Source organism: Thermobia domestica, chromosome 2 (genome assembly GCF_964235325.1).
Source record: "Thermobia domestica chromosome 2, izTheDome1.hap1.1, whole genome shotgun sequence".
NCBI classification, from domain to species: Eukaryota; Metazoa; Arthropoda; class Insecta; order Zygentoma; family Lepismatidae; genus Thermobia; species Thermobia domestica.
The window spans coordinates 122,752,323-122,775,262 of record NC_137455.1 but is presented as its reverse complement, the minus strand read 5'-3'; the positions used below and the strand labels follow the sequence as shown (position 1 = coordinate 122,775,262).

The 22,940-nt window shown below is 32.7% G+C and overlaps 2 protein-coding genes across 8 annotated transcripts in view; one reads left to right on the top strand and one right to left on the bottom strand.

Annotated features, from left to right (window-relative positions):
• Positions 1-22,940, bottom strand: part of dysc (whirlin protein dyschronic) — a 708,896-nt gene that overhangs the window by 90,346 nt on the left and 595,610 nt on the right. The gene's annotated exons all lie outside the window — the stretch shown is intronic.
• The window catches only part of LOC145675209 (uncharacterized), a 96,816-nt gene that overhangs the window by 42,439 nt on the left and 31,437 nt on the right, over positions 1-22,940 (top strand). The window contains exon 2 of the mRNA XM_081745593.1: positions 5,589-5,682. The gene's annotated coding sequence lies outside the window, so the exon portion shown is untranslated. The remainder of the gene's footprint in view (positions 1-5,588; positions 5,683-22,940) is intronic.

Below are 22,940 nucleotides of genomic sequence, written 5' to 3'. Positions count from 1 at the left end.
TGATAATATTTTTTTCTTGAAATACTTTGGTCGTTGCGCAACGCTGCAACACTAACATTATCCGCTACTGCTTCAGTCGATTCTTTAACACATTTTCGTGCTTCACGTAAAAGACTTGCAAGTACTTTTTCTTAGTTTTCTTCAAAACAATTATGTCACCAGACCTATCCCCGTTGGTCTAACGAGTAATGCGTGTTTCTTTTGTGCTCGGGATTCCGGGTTCGATTTTCGATAAAAGACTTGAAATTTGAACACAATACTGTGGTTCGGATTGCACTTTGAAGTGAGCTCCGTCTCATAAGAATCCTCAGTGCAGGAAAGGATCTCTCACTTTTCCAAACAACAATAATTATCTCATTGGATTCATACAGAGAAAACTATGAAAAGTTAACTCATATCAGTGCATTATTAGTACTTCGTCAGTTTTCTGTGTGTACGTATTAAATATAGTTTACTTAAGTGCCCTGCTATTTTGACAATTGAAGTGCATAGACACTACAAGTAATTTGTATGTGCAAATAATGCAAACTATATTTTAAAAATATACAGGGGTGGTCCAAAAGTAGATATACACCCCTGCATTGATCAAGTTTAACATTCTAACTTGTGGGTTTATTTGCTTCGACTGTTTTGAGATTAAGGTATAAGTAAAAGGCTTTAAGAACAATTAATAAACTAAGCAATAGCATTAAGAAATGATATAAAATGCAATGAACTAATCAGTACGGTACTGTAAACCTACTTTTGGGCCACCCTGTACTATCAGTGGCATACGCAAAGGAAGGAGGGTTCTGGGTTTTAACCCACACCCTTGAACAAGATTGTATGAAAAAATAAACACTTAGCATATTATGATATGTATACGAAAATTCTGAAAATTTTAATCCTGGGATCTTAAATCACTTCCCTTTTATGAAACTCTACGTTCGCTACTATATGCTATTACTAATAATACAAAACCTCAAAAACATTTAAAAAAATATCCCATTCTCCTGGAACACACTTCTATTTTCTTATTAGCTATAAGCATAGCTGGTTTTTGAACATTGATACTTATTGAAATACCGTTATGATATAAATTTCTCTTGTAAAAGTGTTATACACATGTGGAATTAAATATTTTATGAAGTGATCTGTGTACTGATTCAAAATTTTAAGAATTAAAAATAATAACTCAATTGGTAATTATACCAATTTGACTCCTTTTATAGACACCCTTTAATATGCAAAAGATATTTAGGAATTACCACTTTTAGTCCTTTAGTCTTTCCGCTTTATAAGTGACATTTTATTTACAATTACAGTAATTCAATACATGTATATACCAGTATATATATATACAGAATAAACTGCAATTGATAAATCTAATTTCCAATAATTAGAAACACGAAAGTTAAGTTCACACCATTTAATCGCAATGGACGGATTGTCAATAAAGTTTCATCCATCATGTAATTCTAAGCAGTATCCACAAAGTACGAATATTACATTACGAACACTCGTGCTATTAAATTCTCAATTATATTAATATTATTTGTGAACTAATTCTAACTATAAATACTTGAAAATTTTTGTGGACAAAATTTATAATTAATTTGCTTACAATCATAGTTTAACAATTTGCTGAATATGCCAGAATTGTATTTTTTAAAAAGTTTTGATTTAAACGATTTTCTATAGTTATAAAGTGAAGCCATTTTATTTCGTTAATACGCTACTTTTTGTATTGATTAATCTCCATTCTAAAGTTACGAAAGTAATATAACTATTCCCCCGGGGACATCAATCTTGTCCTTGATATTTAAAAAGTAAGTGAGTGACATGTTTGTGGCTATATAATACGCTAGTGTTTGATTTCCTGTTTGTGGGATTATGAAAATTGTGTTGAAAGAAGTGGAGAGATGTTGCGTTGATGTCCTAAATTTACTTTATTATGTCCGTAAAGAGTGGCGACGAAATTTATTGGATCATAAAGAAAGGGGGAAAGAGAGAAACTTTTTAAGAAGAAGACAGGAGAAAATTTCAATTTCTTTTGTTGTTTCGCTTCTTTTCTTCCTGAGTGTTCGTTCGTGGTCGTTCATTGGAAAAACCGAAAGATATGGTTAATCAGCATAAAAACAAAGGAAGAGGAAGATGCTGCTGCCACTGGTAATCCACACAGACGAAGAAGGGACAATTGTGTTCTTTTTTTTTTCACTACCTTCCAAACTTTTCTTTTACAACGTCTCGACTACTAAAAGAGGAATCACGGAAGTTGATTTCTTTCGCTTGTTGAAGGTCTTCTTGTGTAGCTTCTTCTGTATTTTTTCTCACCTTTTCCTTCCAATTTTTCATGTTCAACATTGATACCAAACAATTGAAACAACTTTTATGAGATTTACTTGACGGCAACTGAAAGAAGAATTTCCCCAAAGATACAAATGTGAAGACGATTAGCTTCCGCTTCCTTAACGGTATCATCAACAGCATTTTTTTTCTATTTTTCTACAGTTCCTTTTTTTCCCCTTTCAATATCTTAAAATTTCTTGCGGCAGTCAGTTTGATCGTATGCAATTTGAGTATGCATTTGAAAAAAAAAATGCATAATGACTTCTTCTTACAACGGTACCTACGAGTGTAAATCTGCATAAAACAAACTAATATTTCATACTTCATAGCGGAATGATTTTGCTATTCATGAAGTAGATATGAAGCATGAATTTGTCCTTTGTTAGAGTTTACCTACTCATAGTATATTTACACCCAATATATCAGTTTATGTCTTTCGGCGAACATGACTGAGCAAAGACATAAGAGTTGAAAAACTAAAAGTAATACTTGTAGTTCATTTTCCTGCTGGGGTAGTGCAATTTACATATAAGACAAAAGCATATATATTTTCAGAGAAATGCAGCAATTGTTTTACTGAGAGAAGAACAGTAATTTAAACCTTTAAGGTGAACTGGTTCTAACACTTATTGTGAGTCTGCTATAAAACAATGACCGAACTGTAGACAGTAATTCGTTATACCAAATAAAACAAGGTTTACCAAGTAACTGAATATTAAAAAAAAAAAAATAAAATAAAAATAAATAAAAGCGTTTAGGTGCCATTCATCAAAGCCGTAGAAATGTTTGTTCTAGAAAATTTAAATCAAAGCACTAAGAATTGGCACAATTCTACAATGTTATTATTATTATTCAAGGGAAAAAAAATCGTCCAAAGATGAGATGTATATGACAATGGATAGATCTCATTGAGCGGAACAAAATAATACAAGGTGCATTCAAGTTATAACACTTCCATATTTTCTGAGGACTGCTAACAGATAAAAATGTGCTGTTTGTTTTAAAATGGGCGAGCACTCGTTATTAATGCATGACAGAGATGACACCACCGTATGGCACACAGAACTCTAGTAGCAGTGGTGAGAGTGATGACTGTTTTTGATACAAGAATAGTGTGTAATCATTCGTTTCTTCCATTTGCGTGGTGTGATACCGCTTGAAATTCATCGCCGGATGAGTGAGACATGTAATGATGGTGTCATGGATGTGTCTAATGTGTGTTCGAAGCAGAACGTTCGACAGCTCAAAGAAGGCAGAACATCGTCGTCTGACAACAAACCAGGACAATCCTGGCCTCACACAAGCCGGTGTAACAACTTTGGAGGTAGAGGTCTGCATGGGCCCGTGAATTTATAATGTGAGGCCCAACCCGAGTCCGAAATATGTTTTAGCTTTTAAGCCTGACCCCGGCCAGATCCCGTGTGATAATCAAATGAGCCCGAAATAAGCCCGATTTACAAAAACTCAATAATTAACACAAAATTTTATTTTTATTTTCAGCAAAAAGAGGTTCAAGTTTGTAGTTGTGCTTTAAAAGTTCTCCAGAAAGAACGATTCGATACATGTCGTTTTGCAGTATATTTATTTAAAAAGTTAGGCCCAAAAAGGCTTGAGAAATATGGTCCTATATTTAAAAATTTACAAAGGGAGCCCGGCCCGAGCCAAAGTGATGCAGACCTCTATTTGGAGGCGATGTGTTTCACATTCATTCGGCGATCCTCCAAAACAACGCCCTCCACTCGTTCGATTATGTGGTCAAACCGACTTGTGTTAGGTCGAGATTGCCTTGGTTTGTTGTCAAAAGACGTTGTATCTTCTTTGAACTGTCGCACCCACGAACGCACATTAGACACATCCATGACACCATCGTCACATGTCACGCTCAGCTGGTGATGAATTTCAAGTGGGGTCACAACAAGCAAATAGAGAAAACGAATGATTACACACTATTCTTGTAGAGTATCTTAAGTATCAAAACAGTCATCACTCTTACTGCTGCCACTACAGCTCTGTGTGCCGTAAGGTGTCCCTATTCCTGTCACACATTGACAACGAGTGGTCGCGTATTTTGAAACAAACAGCACGTTTCTATCTGTTCCCAGTCCTCAGGAAAACATAGAGGTGTTGTAACTTGAATGCATCTCGTATGGATAGTTGTAAATCCGCATACGCAGTTTTCGAAAAAATCGACAAAAAAACTTTTTTTGTAAACTTAAAAATTAGTGCTGTGCGATAACTACGACATGAAACATATTAAAGTATACGTACACTAATCAGTCTTTTCATTATGGCATTAGTAAGACGGCAGTGTACAGTATGGCGGGTTGACATATATTCCGAAATTAGGATTAACTGTGAAACGTTAATTTCTGTTTAATTATATTATTGTTCAAAGCAAGTCTTTATAGATCGATAATCACATCCATCTAAACAAAATATGCTTGAGAACAAATTATCATAATTATCATGCATAGTTTTCGAGAAAATCAAGATATGGCGTTAAAAGAGTGTGTTGTTCGTTGCAAATCTAATATAATTGGTTATTTATTTTGTTGTACTGTATATGACGAACATGCACTGTTAAGCAGCAGATTGTTGTTGATTTCTCTTAACAGTAACAAGCATGGTCCTAATAGGGTCACACATGGCTCTAACAATGACATATAATATTCCTAACACCACATAATTCTAACATGACGCAATACTACCTATATTTGTAATGGTACATAAAAGTTTAAAGAAAAAATAGAAAATACAAAGACTGGTCTTCGTGTTCCCTCCATGTACAATAAAAGCATATAAAATATTTTTAGCAATTTATTCATTACTGTGTTGTTCCATATACGTATTTCTCAGAACGTTTGAAAAATCCGAGAGTAAAGTTCATAATGCAAGGAGAATGAAATCAGTATTTTGTTATCTAGTTCAACTTCTACTGTGAAGTAATATGATGCTCTAACTTTGTCTTCAACAAAGATTAATGTGGCAGGGGTTTAAAAGATTTTCTGTGAACTAGAACTTCAGGGTAATAGGAGAGAATTCTGAAATTCTTTGAAAAAGGAAAAGTTGAATATGCTACAGGGCTGTTTTTTTTTCATTATAGCAAAAACCAGTCTATGACTCATGCTTTCAATTATTATGAATAAACATTTCTTTCAGGAAGGCGTGCATGTAACGTTTCACTGCTTATGTTACTTATTGCAGCAATGATGTAAGTTCGCTATATATTACATTAAGACTTCATGTGTTATGTTTTACAGGAAAAAGTCTTTGGCATTCTCAACGAAGCGCAAAACGCTGACCCTGAACACCTGAAGGTACTAGACTCAGCTTTTCACGGATCTACAGAAACAAGTAGGTATCACTGTTATTGTCCAACTCGAAAATCTAATGACTAAATCAATTAAATTCTAATGACTAGGAATATTTCAACATTAGAACTTAATGCTGTCGTGATTGAATCATTTTAATTGGTACTTGATGCAGAAAATTATCAAGTGAATCACTACAAGAAAACATTTATTATTTTAAAGTACTACTTGTAACGTTCCGTGTATCTCTTCCTCATTAAATGTATTAACCGATATGTGGTTTCGATGCAATCAGAATTCAAGGTTATATCGTAGCTACATGGTATAAGTCATGAAAACACACAACGTACAGTGAATAACTAAATGCTTTTATTTCATACTGTAATATCTTTTTCATGTTCGTAATGTTTATTAAGAAGTTCCAGTTAGGTGATGGACAAGATTGGTTAACTTAGGTTTACTTTACTTTTATTGGTTTTCAGAACTTGATTCCTGTTAGGTGATGGACAAGATTGGTTAACTTAGGTTTACTTTTATTGGTTTTCAGAACTTGATATAACTGGTGAAAAGAAAAAGAGCCTTGTCATTTGTCGTAGTTGATGAATGTATATGTTTCTTCCATTTCAGCTTTGCATAAGCGAAATAAACAGATTTCGTACTAGTTAATGAATTATGCGACTTTTGAACAATTTCAAGAAATCTGTATTCCGCCGTCGATGGATTAATTATATATACAGGGTGTTTCAAAACAACACCGACAACGTTTGGGAGGTGATTCCTGACACCAAGATAAGACAAAAAGTATAGACCAACCTGGGTGCACAAATGCTTCCTTTTGGAGTTATAGGCTGCCGAAAACATGAAAAAATGAATTTTAAAGGTCCATATCTCCAAAACTATGGGACTTACCGTAGTCGGGTCATAAGGTACTCACGCAACAATTTTTATAGAGGGAGTTTGGTACGGGCGTATAATTTGAAGTACTCACCAACTACCTCTATGAAAATTGTTGCCGCAGTACCGCAGGTTTCTGAAACATGGATATTTGGATAAGGTACATACTAGTTCCTAAGTGAAGTCTTCACCGACTATGGTAGGTCCCATAGTTTTGAAGCTATGGACTTTTAAAATTCATATTTTCATGTTTTCGGCAGCTATAACTCCGAAAGGAACATTTGTGTACCCAGGTTGGTTTATACTTTTTGTCTTATCTTTGTGTCAGGAATCACTTCCCAAACGTTGTCGGAGTTGTTTTGAAACACACTGTATATATATAATTTTTTCTTCTTAAATAATTCCCTTTCTTCAATAAACTTTATTCTCTTGTAGGTTCGATGGTGCGATTGATCAGATAACTTATGGAAGATTAGTGAAATTCAAAGAATCAAGTGAAGGGATAAATATTAAAATATGGAATTCTGTAAAAAAAATTGATAATGGGTATCTTATTCAAAACTGAAATAAGCAGAATTTATTTTGCAATTTTTACACACATTAAAAGTACGAGAAACCTTCTCAGAACACTGAAGATGTGAACATGAAAGAATAATATTAATAATTGCAAATTTCAGCAAAAGTTCGTTTCCAATAGCAGCGGGATATCCAAAAATATCGTACTTTTGATTTGCTAAGTTGCGAACGGAAGATATTGGTTACATATGATTGAGTTAGTAGTCATGTGGCCTAAATCTCGTATTCATGTCAATAAGTGTTTTTTTCTTTAAACCTTACGTGATCATTTGTAGGTAAATGGCTATTGTGAAGACAGATTTACACTTCAGCAAAATTTATTTCCCAAATAAATTTGATGGAGAAAGACGTGCTGTAGACAATCAAGAGAGACTTAAATCAAGGTATAAATTATGAAAGACACGATTGAAGGTATCGAAAAGATGTAGATAAGCAGCATAAATAGACACTGCTCAGCGTAAATAGATGAGCAGCGATATTTTAAGTTGAGCCTTTCTCTGTTTTTCTTTCTTTAAAAAAATAAAAATTAAAATGTAATACTTTGATAGATTGGTATCTTCAGAATCAATAGATGAATTGTTACAGATATATCTTCATTTGAGGTGTTTTAACACAATACGCTGACAATGTTCGTTCAACACAAATAACTAACAGTGTTCTTTAAATTACTACAATGTTACATCTATATTTAGCTATCGAATCAATTTTTTGGATCTTTTTTTCCTATTTATTGCCTAAAGGGATTACAATATACCCACTGGATGATTTCATATATATTCATTACATAGCCCTTCCTGCTGGTCGATTGCAAGCATGCTCTCCTTTGTTGCGTAAGGTCCCGTGTTCAGTTTCCTGTGGGAGAATATTGAACGCGTTATGGTCGTTTGGATTTCACCTTAAACCGTGGTCTACGTCTCGTATAGCCTCAGTGAGGAGAAGGGACACTAAACTTCAATGAACAATGACAATGAATATTCCTTACTTACATACTCTATTAAAGTCTACGCATGTACTATTGGTATCACTTAGTCTTACGGAAGCAATTCTCACTGCCAATTTCTAGTTATTGTCATAATGAACATAATGAATACAGAAACTAGCATCATCGATTTATAAACCCGCTGATTTCCCTAAACTACCGGACGATTGCATTTCATATTCAGTTTTGTTCATAATAAGGTTTGCTTTTAAAACATCTTAGTTTCTTCCTTACACTTAAGAGTTATTTGTGCGTAGAATATGTCTAGAGATTATTTGGCACTACAGCTTGAAGTGACACGTTTCTTAACACTAAGAAACACATCTATTTATCTTCTTTCGTAGTAATTTGTCAATACTCATTGCCTTTAAAGACAAGACTGTGCCATTATTCCTTCTTTTCTGTTACTTTTTTTAAATTGTTAAAATGATTTGAGAGCAACATAATCTTCAGCTTTACTACGCTTACTTGGTTCGAAACAATTTCTGCAATCACTCGTGCTAGAGACAGAGAAAAAAAATATTTTGACGTTTCATAAAAGAGATCAGAGCCAGTTATGGGTTACGCCATTTCTGCAGCAGATCCAGTTCTACTTCCTTTCTTCAACGCAATAAAACAAGAAGTCTTAAAATGTGGTTTAAAAAATATGTCTACAACTAATAAAAGAAAAAAAGGCATTCAGAAAAGAACAAGCAGTATAGAGTTGACTGATCTTTAACTCCATAATGTTTTCCCAGAAAAACTTTTAAGTTTTTCTGATGAAAAAATGGCGTTCCCAGCTGATAATCATTGAAAAATAATGGGATATTAAGATAATAAGATATATGTGGCAGCTCTTTCCTATCAAACCAAGGCAAATAACAAGAATATGCATGTATTTCCTAATTTCCTTCATACCACTGAGTTTGAAAAAAATAGTGCTACTGCTATTACATTCAATATCTTTTGTTCAGCGTGTGTTAAGCTCATTATTTTTATGGTAATAAACTATGAACAGATTTGTTGGAAATTATAGCACTGATATTTTAGAATAAAATAGTTTATTCTAAAAGAATATATATACAGGGCAAGTCAAAATGATAGACCTAATTTCAGAAATTTATTCTGTGCAATCTAGTAAACGTATGATATTGTAAGACATGTGTTTATAAAGGTAAACCATCAGTTTTCTTCACACTTCGTATTACAAGGGTTCTATGTGAGCACCTCGCATAACGCGGCACACACCAAGGGTCATTCCATATCGAATCACCTAGAGCACTGTGCTTCAATGTCTCAGATTCTCTTAAAATTTTTTTCATACATTAATACCAATAAAATTATACAAAATTATTTTTTTCCGATTTTTTTTTGGATGAGAAATGGTCTGGGGAGAAATTTTTGAAAACACGGCCATGTTTTAAAATTAGCTGATTTGACATGGGATGACCCCAAGCCGATATTTAATCTCCCAAACTTTTTGTAATATGCTGGGATCAATATCAGCAATTGTTCTGTGATGCGGACACGAGGTCATTTATTATTGATGGAAGTGGTGGTACGTAAACATGATCCATTTCAAAAGCCCACATGAAGAAATAACATGGAGTCAAGTCATATGCGCACTGATCACAGACTTGGTTACACGATAATCAAGCACACAGAAAAATTTCTGTTCTCCAGTCAACGGCATTTTCCTTAACTGCTCGCTGCTGACTCTTAGCGGTAGAGAGCTCCCTCGTGGCTAAGCGGTTAACGTACGCGCCTTTGGCGTGGGAGAGCTCGGTTCAATTCCTGGCGAGAGCTCATGTGGTTCGGATTCCACGTTAATCAGTAAATCCACGTCTCATATAGCTTCGCTGCTGAAAGGGACGCTAAATTAAAATAAACTCAATCAACTCTTAGCGGTAGAAAGTGGAAACACTGCTTGGACACTAAATGTTGAAAGTTAACCTTTCGAAACGCATGTCTCACAATAATATATGTTTATTAGATTTCATAGAATAAATTTCTGAAATCGGTTCTACCATTTTGACATGCCCTGTATAACCATGAATAAAGAATTACTTGGAAATTGTGTTTATTTTTCTTAAAAGAAGTGCACATCATAAAAAAAGTTTCACTACAATATATGCGATTTTAATATTTTTACACATTTTTTGTTTTTAAAACAGTAGATCTGAATTATTTTATTTTTGCACTTCTAAAGATTGCATATTTGAAAAAGTTATAAACGTATTTACATGAAAGTAGAAAAGTCCCGTTTCAAATGTATGTTGTTAAATGACAAACCATTAAACCCAAACTATCGTTTTAAAAAATATGCACACTATTAGTAATTTATTCTTTCCAAGGCTGAAGAGTACGGTACTCAAATGCAGAACAAAAATGATCAAACTTATCAAAGTAAAAACAGTCGAAAAAGGATTGCTAACATTAACATTTTTGAGTTCAGAAGAATAATACACAAAATATACATGATACATTAAGCTAAATGGTACTATTTCTTTTTAAGTTGTGTTTCTCGATTTCTTTTAGGTCGGCAGACCTAAATGTATTGTAATTGAATTCTTCTTCGCATATAATCTTTGGTTTGATTCCTAGTGGGAGTCTCATTCTTCATTAGTTTACAGCGTATAAAATGTAGAGCACAAAAATTTTATTGGAACCTCAATGGCCCTGTAGGAAAAAAATCACCTCCAGTGCGCTACAGTGGACTATTAATTTAAAAAAATTAGTTTGTGCACAAAATACACTACTGCATGTTGCATTATCAGCTTCTGCGTCGGATTTGAATATTTGAAGAAAGAAATTAAATTTATAAAAGGAAAATTGTGACTAAAATTAAAATTTAATATTCTTAATAATTGTGTCTAGACCACTGGTTAATATTCAACGATATATTTTTGTTTATTAAACTTAGCAATGGGTAAACATGATAGCTACTCTCATCTTCAGATAAACCGCGCTTACTGACTGATAGCTATTGTTAGGGATATGCACTGTATGCACATGAAAAAATGTCTCAAGACTCCGAACTATTTTATTCCATCTTAATATTTCGAGTTTGATTCTAGGTCGCTTTGTGATCACGATTCCCTGGAGATACGTGTGCTTTCTTTCATGTACTAGATCAATTAGACTCAGTTATTTCCTGGAGCTTGCATCTTTCGTCGCTGTTAATAGCGTATACAGAGCATAGCCATCGGATGTCAATGATTTTATTTTCATTTCACTTTTCGTTACAATAAGAGATCGTGATATTTGAATTTAGGCTATGCGATAGCAAATAATGAAATGATCACAATCCTTTGAAAGATCATCATCAATGCACTTAATTCAAGAGCGCTGGCCTATCAATTTGGTGGTCCTTTCGCGACCTGAATGATGAATCTTTTAGAGAAAAGAAAGGAAGGAAAGCCGCCCGTTTCCATAGTGACAGTGTAGGATGCGGTTCTTGAACTCCCAGTGACCTTGCTTTTGAGTAAGCGCTGTGTTGCCTAATCTGCCATTTTGAAAAAGAACATTTTATTAAGTGTAAACTATTTCCTTATTTCTAGTATTTTTTTCGTAACTTTACATACGTCCAATTCAACAGTTTTTATGTTTGTAGTTTGTTTACTTGGGAACTGAATTTTGTTTTTAGGTCACATGACATAACTCCAAAAAGATTCACGCACTATTGCGAGTATGGACATAAAAAATGACTCACTTGTGGATACAGCTATAAAAAAATTGTGACAACGAGTCGTATTAAAAGGAAAAAAGGAACGAAGAGAGTGAATACAAAGTAAATGTAAGGCACAACGCTCGAAAATATTACAAAAGCGTGCGGTGAAATGTTAACGTAGAATCTGCGCAGTTATTAAAGAAGTAATTCACACATATACAGTAACATTCAAAAGCAAAGAAATGGGTACGTGGCGAGGGAAGAAGTGGCTGGATAAACATCTTCAATAACCTCCAAATTTTAACTACGATAAATACGAAAATAATCTCTGACACTTGACATGACGTAAGTCCCATTCACACAAATGAAAGGAGAAGAAATCTTCGGAGAACATCAGAAGTATTCGGAGATCAAAAAGCTTAATTGATATTTTAATAATAATTTCTTTCGTAGATAATTTAAACGAACAAGTTGAAACAGGGAACTACCACCTGAGTGACAAGTTGTTCAAGATTTAAGATAAAACATAATATCGATTAGCTACTAAGTGGTTCAGTTTTCTTGTCTTATCCATCAAATTGTCAATTAATTGAATTACGTCAGTTTCTGCTGTGTACCAGTTACCATTTAACTACAGTAATCACCAATTATTCAAGAGACAACTACCCTACTTTTTATTCAATTGAAACTGTTTAATGCAAATATTTATGGAAGGTTAAGTATTTTGTGTGATTGTTCATATAGTCTTGTAGAAGTTAAAGAGGTCAAGATTACAGTAATTTGTTATACGTGGCTCTCCTCTCTTTGTAGCACCAATACTTCCATCATCATTCAGTTGCATTAATCACCTGTATATATGTCCTACAAAATAACTATTAGCTTAAAGGGAATAACCACAGGACATTAAACTAACGATGTGTTTGTTTGTGTGAATGGGACTTGCGCAATTTCAAGTGTTAGGGATTATTTTTGTACTGATCATAGTTAAAATGTAGAGTGTATTAAGATATTTTTGGATATCACAGTAACAATCTAGATGAAATTTTGAACTAATGATACATGTGTAAACGCAAAACACGTTCGGTAAATAATAGGAAAACTAAATTTGACATTCTTAATAAATATATTCTCATACTTAGATGTTGAATATATTAATTTTAATTTAACAAAACCTTGATGTCTGTGTAACTAGGAAACACACAACTAAATTTATAAACAGTAGGAAAATGTATAGTGTGTGGCATAATTCAGAACCTTTTGGAATTGTTTTTACATTAAGTCAATTGAAAAAAAAAATCAAACACGGTGTGTATCAAGTGAGGATTTTAAACTTCAGCATCTGTCAAATGATAACATTTTACTGTTAAAATAGGATGATGAGTTCTATTTGACTTCAATGACATAATAAATTTGGGTGAACTTACGATCTACATGCATTACCATAATCAATCAATAAGATGATTTCTACAGAATAAGATTACACATTAACAAAATACATCGTTTCAATATTTGAACTGTGAATCGGGTTTTAATTCATTTTTATGTATTTTTTGTAGATTTCTTACGTGTCAAAAACTTTTGTGTGCTCATAACATTCTGCTACCTTGTTCTCAATACTTTCTGCTTAAACAACAATCAAGTTCTGCATAGCTGTGTACATAAGTTGTTAATATCATAATAAATATTTTTTACATTTACCAGTACCTTTATTTGGTTTTGTTTTCTACAAAACATAGAACTCCGAGAATGGGAGAGCAATCTAGCAATCATAATAAACACGGACTTGTGTTATCTTCCGAATTTGTAAGAGTTATAAATGTTACAATCTTCGCTCATTAATCACATGAACATTCAAGCTGAACATGTTCCTTGTGAAAGTGAAGAATATAAATGCATCTATTTTGTAATTCGAGATTACATAGTAGCGATGAAACACATGCATAAACAGAAGACGCTATCTTGTCAAATATAATTTTTATGTGTATGTAATAATAATTAATCGCTTACATGAAAAAAGACAAAAGGATCTTTGACTGAAAGAGAAAGTACTGGAGATTTTTTTATATATGAAATGGGAGAAAGTTATTCGTTAGGATGTGTTAGAACTTGATTAATTTTCATTGGTTAGTTATTCTATTAAATCCTTTTGATCGAGACAAAGTACCTTACGTTTACTCTCTCTCTTTTTTGTGTCATATGGCTTTCATTTCATCCAGTGATGCAATGCAACATATGTCTGAACGACCAACATATGTCTTGCTTGAAAAGAATATATGCAACTGAGTGTTAAAGTACAGAATAAACATTTATCTTGATTGTTAAAAAAATCATCTCATTATAATTCATAGCATGTTGAAACAAGTCAGCTGAAAGTAGACTTTATTTTCTTGATGCTGCAGAACCAGTGCGTTGCTAATTTCAATGAATTCATTACCGTTATAAAAAGATATACTAAATGTACGGAAATGTAACTTTGGGCAAGTCATCCTTGAGTTCCTGTGTTAACATTTTCTACATGTTAACACTTGAAATTCATTTAGACATGTACAATATTTTACTATTATCCTAACTGTTACCAGACGCGGAAGGAGTGGTGTCATTGCTCATTGAGTACTGTTATGTATAGTTATTCTTATTCTTAAAATAAAGCAAGTTCAATGTAAACATAACATTTCGGTTGTGAATCTATTAATAGATGTTCTGAAATGGTGAATTTATCTAATTACTTATATCTAAAAGTTTTATAGGAACTTCCCATTGTTTATTTGTTCAGTTGCTCTTCGAACCTGGAATTTAATGATAATAATCCGAATACCCAACTTTATTAAATCTATTTAGCTTCGTGAAATTGCAGTAGTATTTTAGGTAGACGCCCAGTTAAATCACAAAGTAGTTTTCTGTGGTAAGTGTATTTTATTAACAGTTTTTGACTAAATTAATTATGATAACCATAGGAAAGGTTACGATCTAAATATAAAATTTGTAGAGCACTATTACATTAAAGAAATGTATAAAGAACAGTGAAGTAGAACATTCATAACAGTTTAGAAAACGAAATATGCACATAAGAATGTCAGTATGAAGATCTTTTTGCCAGGAGATATATTGGAAGTTGAACTAACAGAATTTGTATGCTCTAGCCGACAATCAAATACTCTGAAGTATTTGTTCTCATGTTTAAAACCTTTATATTTTCAATTAAAAAGTATAACTATACTGTTCAAAAATAGTTTGTTTTTGCTGCTAGCCACACAGGCCTAATTTTGGACTCCATGATGCTAATTCTAAATATTGTACAACTGACGAACCAGTATAGTTTTGTTTGTATAAATAAATGAGATCTTTATTAGGCATAAAGTTATTCTGAAATATTTAAGCTTGTTATAAAGTCCTTAGAAAAATTATTTTGAGGAGAGAAAAATATATTACATTGAAAGGATTATATACATTCTTATTTGTGATAAATTTTATAAGAGTACTTCTTACAATAACGTTTAGACGATCATGAAAGATAGCCTTTCAGTCAACTTATAATATGTATGTCTGACATATATGTCATAAATACAGTATATTGAGGCGATTAGAACCATAGATTTTGATGAAATTTCCACAGAATTGTTCAGAACAATTCATCAAAAGTTTCAAATTGATGTTATATTCAAATTTTTCAAGTTAAAAATTATTTAAAAATATTTCAAATAGTTTAGTTTTCTTCAAATTATTATTATAACGATTACTCATTTATTGGTACAATTCTTAAAATGTCTTCCCTTCTTCATTTCATATTTATTATTGTACCTCTTCCAGCGTTCAGTATCGACGTTGGTGTCGTGTCATATTTATAGGAGAGGTGCTACAAGGGTAATTGTATGCATTCTACAGAACAATCCGTTTATTTCTGTTTCAGTAAAACATATTTTCTGATGCAGAAAATATAATTTTTCCTAATAGTGTGGCATCTCTGTCGAATTTACTCTACCTAAGTATGTTTATCTAGAAAATAGGTAATGAATCATATGAAAATCGACGGAACCAGATAAATGCCTCCCACTATTGACTTTATAATAATTTAAAATATTTTAATTTCATGCATATATTATTACATATTTTCGTTATATATTATCGTGCATTCATTTTGGCGGTTTCCAGTACAGTGCACTAATTGGAGACTAATATCGCACCTGCGAGGACAACTTAAAAATTGAAACCTCGATGATTGTATGCATGCATTGTTGAAGTCATGGTTGCGTGAGTCTTTCTTCACCGAATTGGTATGTTAGTATGTGTGTATATACGGGAGAGAAGGTAGAAAGATCCATTTCGAAAAAAGAATACCGTTTAATCTGTTTAGAATTGCATGTTGTTCAATAGGAATTTTTGTACGATGCCAAAACATGGGTAAACAAACAATCCTCTATTGCACACTTTGTCCATGATTGCAGTTAAGAATCGATATTAAGTCTTTCAAGAGTGCAGGAGCCATGTGAGATTGCATGTTTATGCTTTTATCTTCGTGTGTGTCTTTCAGAATTACATCTTTCTCGAAGGCATGTGGAAGTATGCTTGAAATTTCATGATTAAAATAAGACGAGCATAACGTAGAGATCCCTTTATTGCAAATTCATAATGTAGACGCAGATGAAAACATGCTTGTGCATGCATTTATTTTTGTTTAAAAACTATTCAGAAATTTTAATTTACAAACAAAAGATAAATTTAAAGACAAGAAAAAGAAAGAAAAGTGTTGCGGGGAGGAGAGGATAAGAGAATTTTGATTGTTTTAACAAAAGTGAAATATCATGCATACTTGAGCGTGCATTATTTCAGTGCTAATCACCACTTAAGAGCAGTACAATTAATATTCATAACCTTATTTCAAGGAATCAGATTATTTCTTTTACTATTATAAACATTACTTTTTTAACCTATCATTAATCTCATTATTATTACTATTGTTATATAGCATTGAATCATTTAATAGATATTATTCTTTTCCCTTTTCCCTATTGCATTTTGTGTGAAAGTGTTTGACATACTACGACTTGTATGTAACGTGTAGAATGATTTTTTTTTTAAAAAGTGAAAATGACATTTTCGTTTCACTACATCTGGTAACACTTGCTAGTTAAGGCACGCACATAAAGCATTAGTTCACATTGAACAATGACAGGACATAATTTCAAAATAATAATCAACGTAAGTTTTCTTACGGGAGGAAACACTATGGGAAAAGAAGAAAAAGAATTGTCAAATGAGTGAAGAGAAAGAATCATTTGAGAGGGGAAGAGATATACACACAAAGAAACGTAGAGAAGGCGCGTACGCTAAATGTAGGACGATAAAAGCACTTTCTTTAAGTAAGGAGCAGCATCAGTATGTGTGCGAACTAATCTCTTACTACATTGTCAGATGCCTTTTAAGATTTGTACATTAACAAAAGTGTAAAGTATGTATTGAATAGAATGAATGTTTCAGACATAGCTAATTAAGAGCAAGTAATTAATTAGGAATATGCATATGTGAACATTTTCTAAAGATTTTTTTCTTTTAGCACTTTCGACATATCGTCGGTGAAGGGGCGAATCTTGAGTTTTTGTCATCTCACAAGACTGCGATTTGAATTTTTTCGTTTAACGTTATACCTTGCTACTCATTTCATTTGTTACTTGCGACTCACACATTGTTTCGAAACTTTGTATAGAGAAAGCATTACTCATAGTGTTTTTGGAGGTACGACCACGTTGCACTTTTGGTGAAAAGAGACGCCTGCATCAGCTACACCCATTCGCCATTTCTTTTTTCTTTTTTTAAAAGGAAAAGTTCAAGATATGCCCTTATGAAATCATAAACAAGATATAGAAACAATGTAAAGTATTTAAGAATACACCTATGACACCCGAATGTGTGTGTAATTTTGGGTAGAAAATATTAATGTGCATCACTTGCAATTGCCGTGTCCTTTGTGTTCCCTTTGAAGGGACCAACTTACATTTTCAGTTTAATGTTTACAAAAAGTAAAGATAGGCTATTTTATTTCCGTACTTTATTTTTCTCTAATAAGTAGTGTTTTATCATTATAATTGCATCTTTAATTCAGTGAGAAAATTATATTTAATATTTATTAATTGATGTTACTAAATAAGAATATAACAGAGAAATATTTTTCACGAAAAAAAATTGCAACTGAAAATATCCCAGCACATTGCAATTGCCAACAGTGCGAAGTGTATTGTGGTTTACATTGTTTTATGGGACGGTAAAATCATGTTGCTATTACATTCCGAACTGTTTCATTCTGTGAATAATAGTGAAACGTTGTATTTTGAACGTACTATTACTCAGTACAGTAATATTAAAATGTTATAAAATGACTAGCCTTTGGCTAGCTGAGGGCTCCGCCCCTAGGCCCCCGCGTTTGCTCGGCCTACGGCCTCGCATCTCTTAGGTAACAGCCTTTGCATCAAGAGTAAATTTTGTGCATTTGCTCTTTAATCACATTTCCTGAATTTGGCACAGCTGGGGGCTTCGCCCCCTGATCCTCACATTTACTCGGCCTACGGGCTCGCACCTCTTAAATCCACAATTCTACCAAATTTCAAGTTTTTTTTTCATATTTCAACTATCTAAAAGATGATTTTGTATCCTAAGAAAACACCCATTTAAATAACATGGGGATTTCTTCAACCCCCCTTTAGACCCCTTAAAAACTAAAAATATTCACTTGTGGCAATTTTCCTGTACGTTAGTCCCGGAAGGCTACACTCTTACGAAATTTCATCATTCTAGTTCTGCCGGAAGTCCCTAAACATTTTGGGGTGTAGAAGATGTCCCATATAAATAACATGGGGAAGATTTTTCAGTTCCCCATAAAACCACTCTACAGTTGGAAATTTTTATTTTTAGCGATTTACTTAGTTAACGCTAACGAAAACGTATAAGCATACCGAATTTCAAGTTTTTATTTCAATTCCAAGTACCTAAAATATGAGATTATAGGTTTAAAAAAAAGGCCCATTTAAATAACATGGGGAATTTCTTCACCTCTCTTTTAGATTCCCTAAAAATTAAAAATATTCACTTTTGGCAATTTTTCTGTCGGTTAGTCCCGAAAAGCTACAATCATGTCAAATTTAATCATTGTAACCCTACAGGAAGTGCCGAATAATTTGGGGGTGTAAAAGGTGTTCCATATAAATAACATGGGAAAGATTTTTCAGTTCCCTCTAAAACCACTCTAAAGTTGGATTTTTTATTTTTACTGATTTACTCAGGTAGTGCTAACGAAAACGTACAAGCGTACCGAATTTCAAGTTTTTATTCCAATTATAAGTACCTAAAATATGAGATTATAGGTCCTAAAAAGGTTCATTTAAATAACATGGAGAATTTCTTCATCCCGTCTTTAGACCCCCTAAAAATTAAAAATATTCACTTTTAGCGATTTTCCTGTCGGTCAGTTTCGGAAAGCTACAATCATGCCAAATTTAATCATTGTAGCCCTACAGGAAGTGCTCAATAATTTGTCAGCTCATGTAGTTTTATATATAGTTAAGATAAGATAAGATTAAGATAAGATATAATGTTAGCATGAATTAACTTTACGTAATAGGATTTAATATGTTCTTAAGAATAGAGAGTCATAATTCTTTGCACTGTGTTAGGGCCTTCTGCAAAGACTTTAATTTGCTGTCCTTTAATGTGGAAGGTTTCTGTCAAAGTTCGAAAACTCAGGATCCCTGACAACAGGTGTATCTTCTTGACATTGACTCAAGTCTGAATATTTCTGTGGTGAGATCCGCGTGAGCTGCGAGTTCAGGTAGTTAGGATTCTTAGTTAATGCTGCTTTCCTTTGTAGTGAGATACTTTCATAAAGGTTCTCTAAATGACTATCTCTGAAATAAATTTTGTCTGGTTGTTCCTTAATGATCATCAGTTCCCGTATGGCTATACAGTCAGTTCTTCATAAATGCTTCTTTCCAACAGTCGTGCTTTAAAATGGTGCTAATTGTTTATTTTTCTATTCTTTTATTCGTAGAGAGTAATTTACGCCAGTTTGTTCATTTAAAAATAAAAATCACAAAACAACTAATAAAGGAAAGGATAGCTGTATCTTAATTACGCCCCTTCTAAGATTTTATAGGCACCTAATTTCAGGACACACTATTTTCAGAAAGTTCATATATCTGTTAATACAAGGAATTCAGCTATGATTTTTTTTAACGGTTGATAGAGCATGTTAAATAAGGATGGATGGTTGTCATAAATCAAATCACTATTTTCGAGATTCATCATTTCGCCCCTTCAGCGATAATAAATTGTACATACAAGCTACGGTGTGATGAGAGGTTACTTGTATGTACTGTGAGATATGAATGACGAGCAGTTTTCTTTCGGATAGTTTGATATTACTTAGGTCTGTCATTGACATGTTCATACAGGAAATGTTACTTTTTCTCATTGATAAGATCTTTCGACAGATCACGTTGGCTTGGTAAACAATGACATACCGCTTTAGTATAACTTAATTAATTGTTATCATTTATCTAATCAAAATAGATCGGTTTTATGTGACATATTGAAAATTTGCTGTCCATGTTTCTGACTAATAAAGAAATATTGACGTAAAGAATAATATACGATTGAAGGAAAAAAATATTTTTCTATACGAGGATGGCACAATATGATATGTACAGTCTTGTTGAAAAAATCTTGACCACCAACTTTGCTTTAAAAGACCATATTCTGGCAACTATACACAGGAATTACAAATATAATACTTTGGCACAAAATGAAGATCTCATTCGTTCAAAGGAAATTCACATTTGATTGATTTAATTCAGACTGTAGATAAAAATACAGGGCTTTTCGGATTTTTTAAAAACAAGACTGTACATTTGTACAGTAAGCAAATTACAAGCTTTTGAATTAAATTTAAAATATTTTCAGTTCATTGATGAGAAAAAAGCATAACCTGCCGAATAAGAATTTATAAATTAAGCCATTATCAACTTTTTCCCCAGCGTATATATCTCAGAGTGATCAACTATCGGAGCGAAAAATCAGAAAATGGACAAAAAGAGACATATCATGTTTTGTCATCCTCGTATTGATTTGATTTATACGTTAAATTTTGCTTGCCTGCAAAAATGTACATATCATGTTTTGCCATTCTCGTATGGACTTAATCTGTGTAAACTTACGTGAATTGAAATCTTTAGTCTAAGGTCCTGCAGATATGCTTTAGAGACTAACAGAAAAATATCATAAATGCAGGTAAATAATAATGAACAAAGGGTGGAATAGATAAAATGAATGAACTTGGATAAAACCCGCGATGCTGAGCACAAACTTAATCTTACAAATCCTAGCATCAAAACAATGACCCCTCCTATTGCAGATTAATCACTAAACCACTAAGCCCCCGTGTCCATGTAAACTTACGTGTTCAACGAAATTGTTCTTTCATATAGTCAGCTATCTATTTCTTTTAATTCACCGATATATTAAATTCTGTACATTGAAAAAAAAAAAAAACTCACTGAAATCGTTTCATACGATAAAATGCATTCTCTATTTGAACGAAACCAATAACAATTTTCAATAGTGTTAAATTTTGTATATGTTAACAGATACGTTTTTTAAATAATTAATTTGTATACTATTGCACATAGATGCATTTGGGCTATACGGTTTAATACTTTAATTCATTTAACGATATTTATAGTTTAATTTCCGCGCTCGACTGAATAAGCCTTTAATGATTACATATTTGTTCAGTCTAACTTTCCATGTATACGAGATAAAATGTTCATACTCTTTTTCCAACCTTATTTACCTCTACATTCAAAAGTTCAAAATTAGGCCGAAAAATAAAAATAAACATCATAAAATATTTTGACGATACAGACGACCAAATAATTTACAAATTAAGTATCTTTTTCTTTTCTTTTTTTTTTACTTCCAACACAGTAAAAACAAAATGACAAAAGGTTTTCAAGTAAAGATTTTTCTTCTACAGAAGAGGCATGCGTACACTGTATATAGCCCAAATTATAAATTAGAAAAGAACCAAGGTAACTAAAACTTGAGATTAATTCAATCTTATTTGAGTAGAGAAACTTATCAAAATTAGAAGAGAAGAAGAATACAATTTTTCTTTACATTATTATTATTATATGAAAATAATTATGGTGATATAATCGGTAAAGCGTCAATTTGCCGATCATACAGCCAGTTCATTTTCTGGAGCCGGTTCAGTTTCTAATTGTGTTAATGCCCTTCCTATCCTTGTTTCGAAATGGTTCAGAAATAAACCAGCCTCTGTAAAATTGGAGACTCTTGAGGATAAACGGCGTAGTGACGTCACCTTGTGCATATCCCGAACTCAAGAAAATACGGAGATGTACTTCCACATTGCCAGTTTTCGAGTTCGGCCTGTTTTGAATGGGAAAATCCTTATTATTATTATTATTATTATTATTATTATTATTATTATTATTATTATTATTATTATTATTATTATTATTATTGAACCTAATAATAATTTCTCTTGAAGCGAGAATAAGTTACGGCAATAACAAAAATGTAATAAGGTTATGTCATGTATATTGATTAAATGACCAGTTATATGTATGGTATATTACCTTTAATTACATACTTTAGAATTACGAACTGTATAAATCAATTCTTTATTATGTAGACGTTTATACGGATGGCATAGCGTATTCAGTGAATCTCAACTGACTGAAATGAATCCTTGAAGTAATATATTCAAAAGCAAAAGAGCCAATAAAGCACGTATCTTTTCTTCTTAAAAAAATAATAAAAAAAAAGATCGCGCTATATTTTAAATCGATATGTCGAAATTAAAAATGATCGATCTAAACGACAGCACAGGGTGCACAACCCTGGAGGATGGAGAAATTCCCTTACTGTAGTTTTGGAATAAAATTCCTCGCCATTAATGTTACTGGGGGTGAAAAGTGACTCTTTTGTCAGAAGTTCGCACATTAATTACAATAATTTATATGTAATTAACGGTATCCGTAATTTCACATAGTTTAATACTTACAGATGTTCGAATATGTGAACTCTCTATGTCGAAACATTTCAGTACAAAGAGATTTTACTTTACACTCCTGTCTTTTCTCAGTTCGACTGGGATAATTTATCACCCTGCTACAGTATACACTTGTAGATGAAA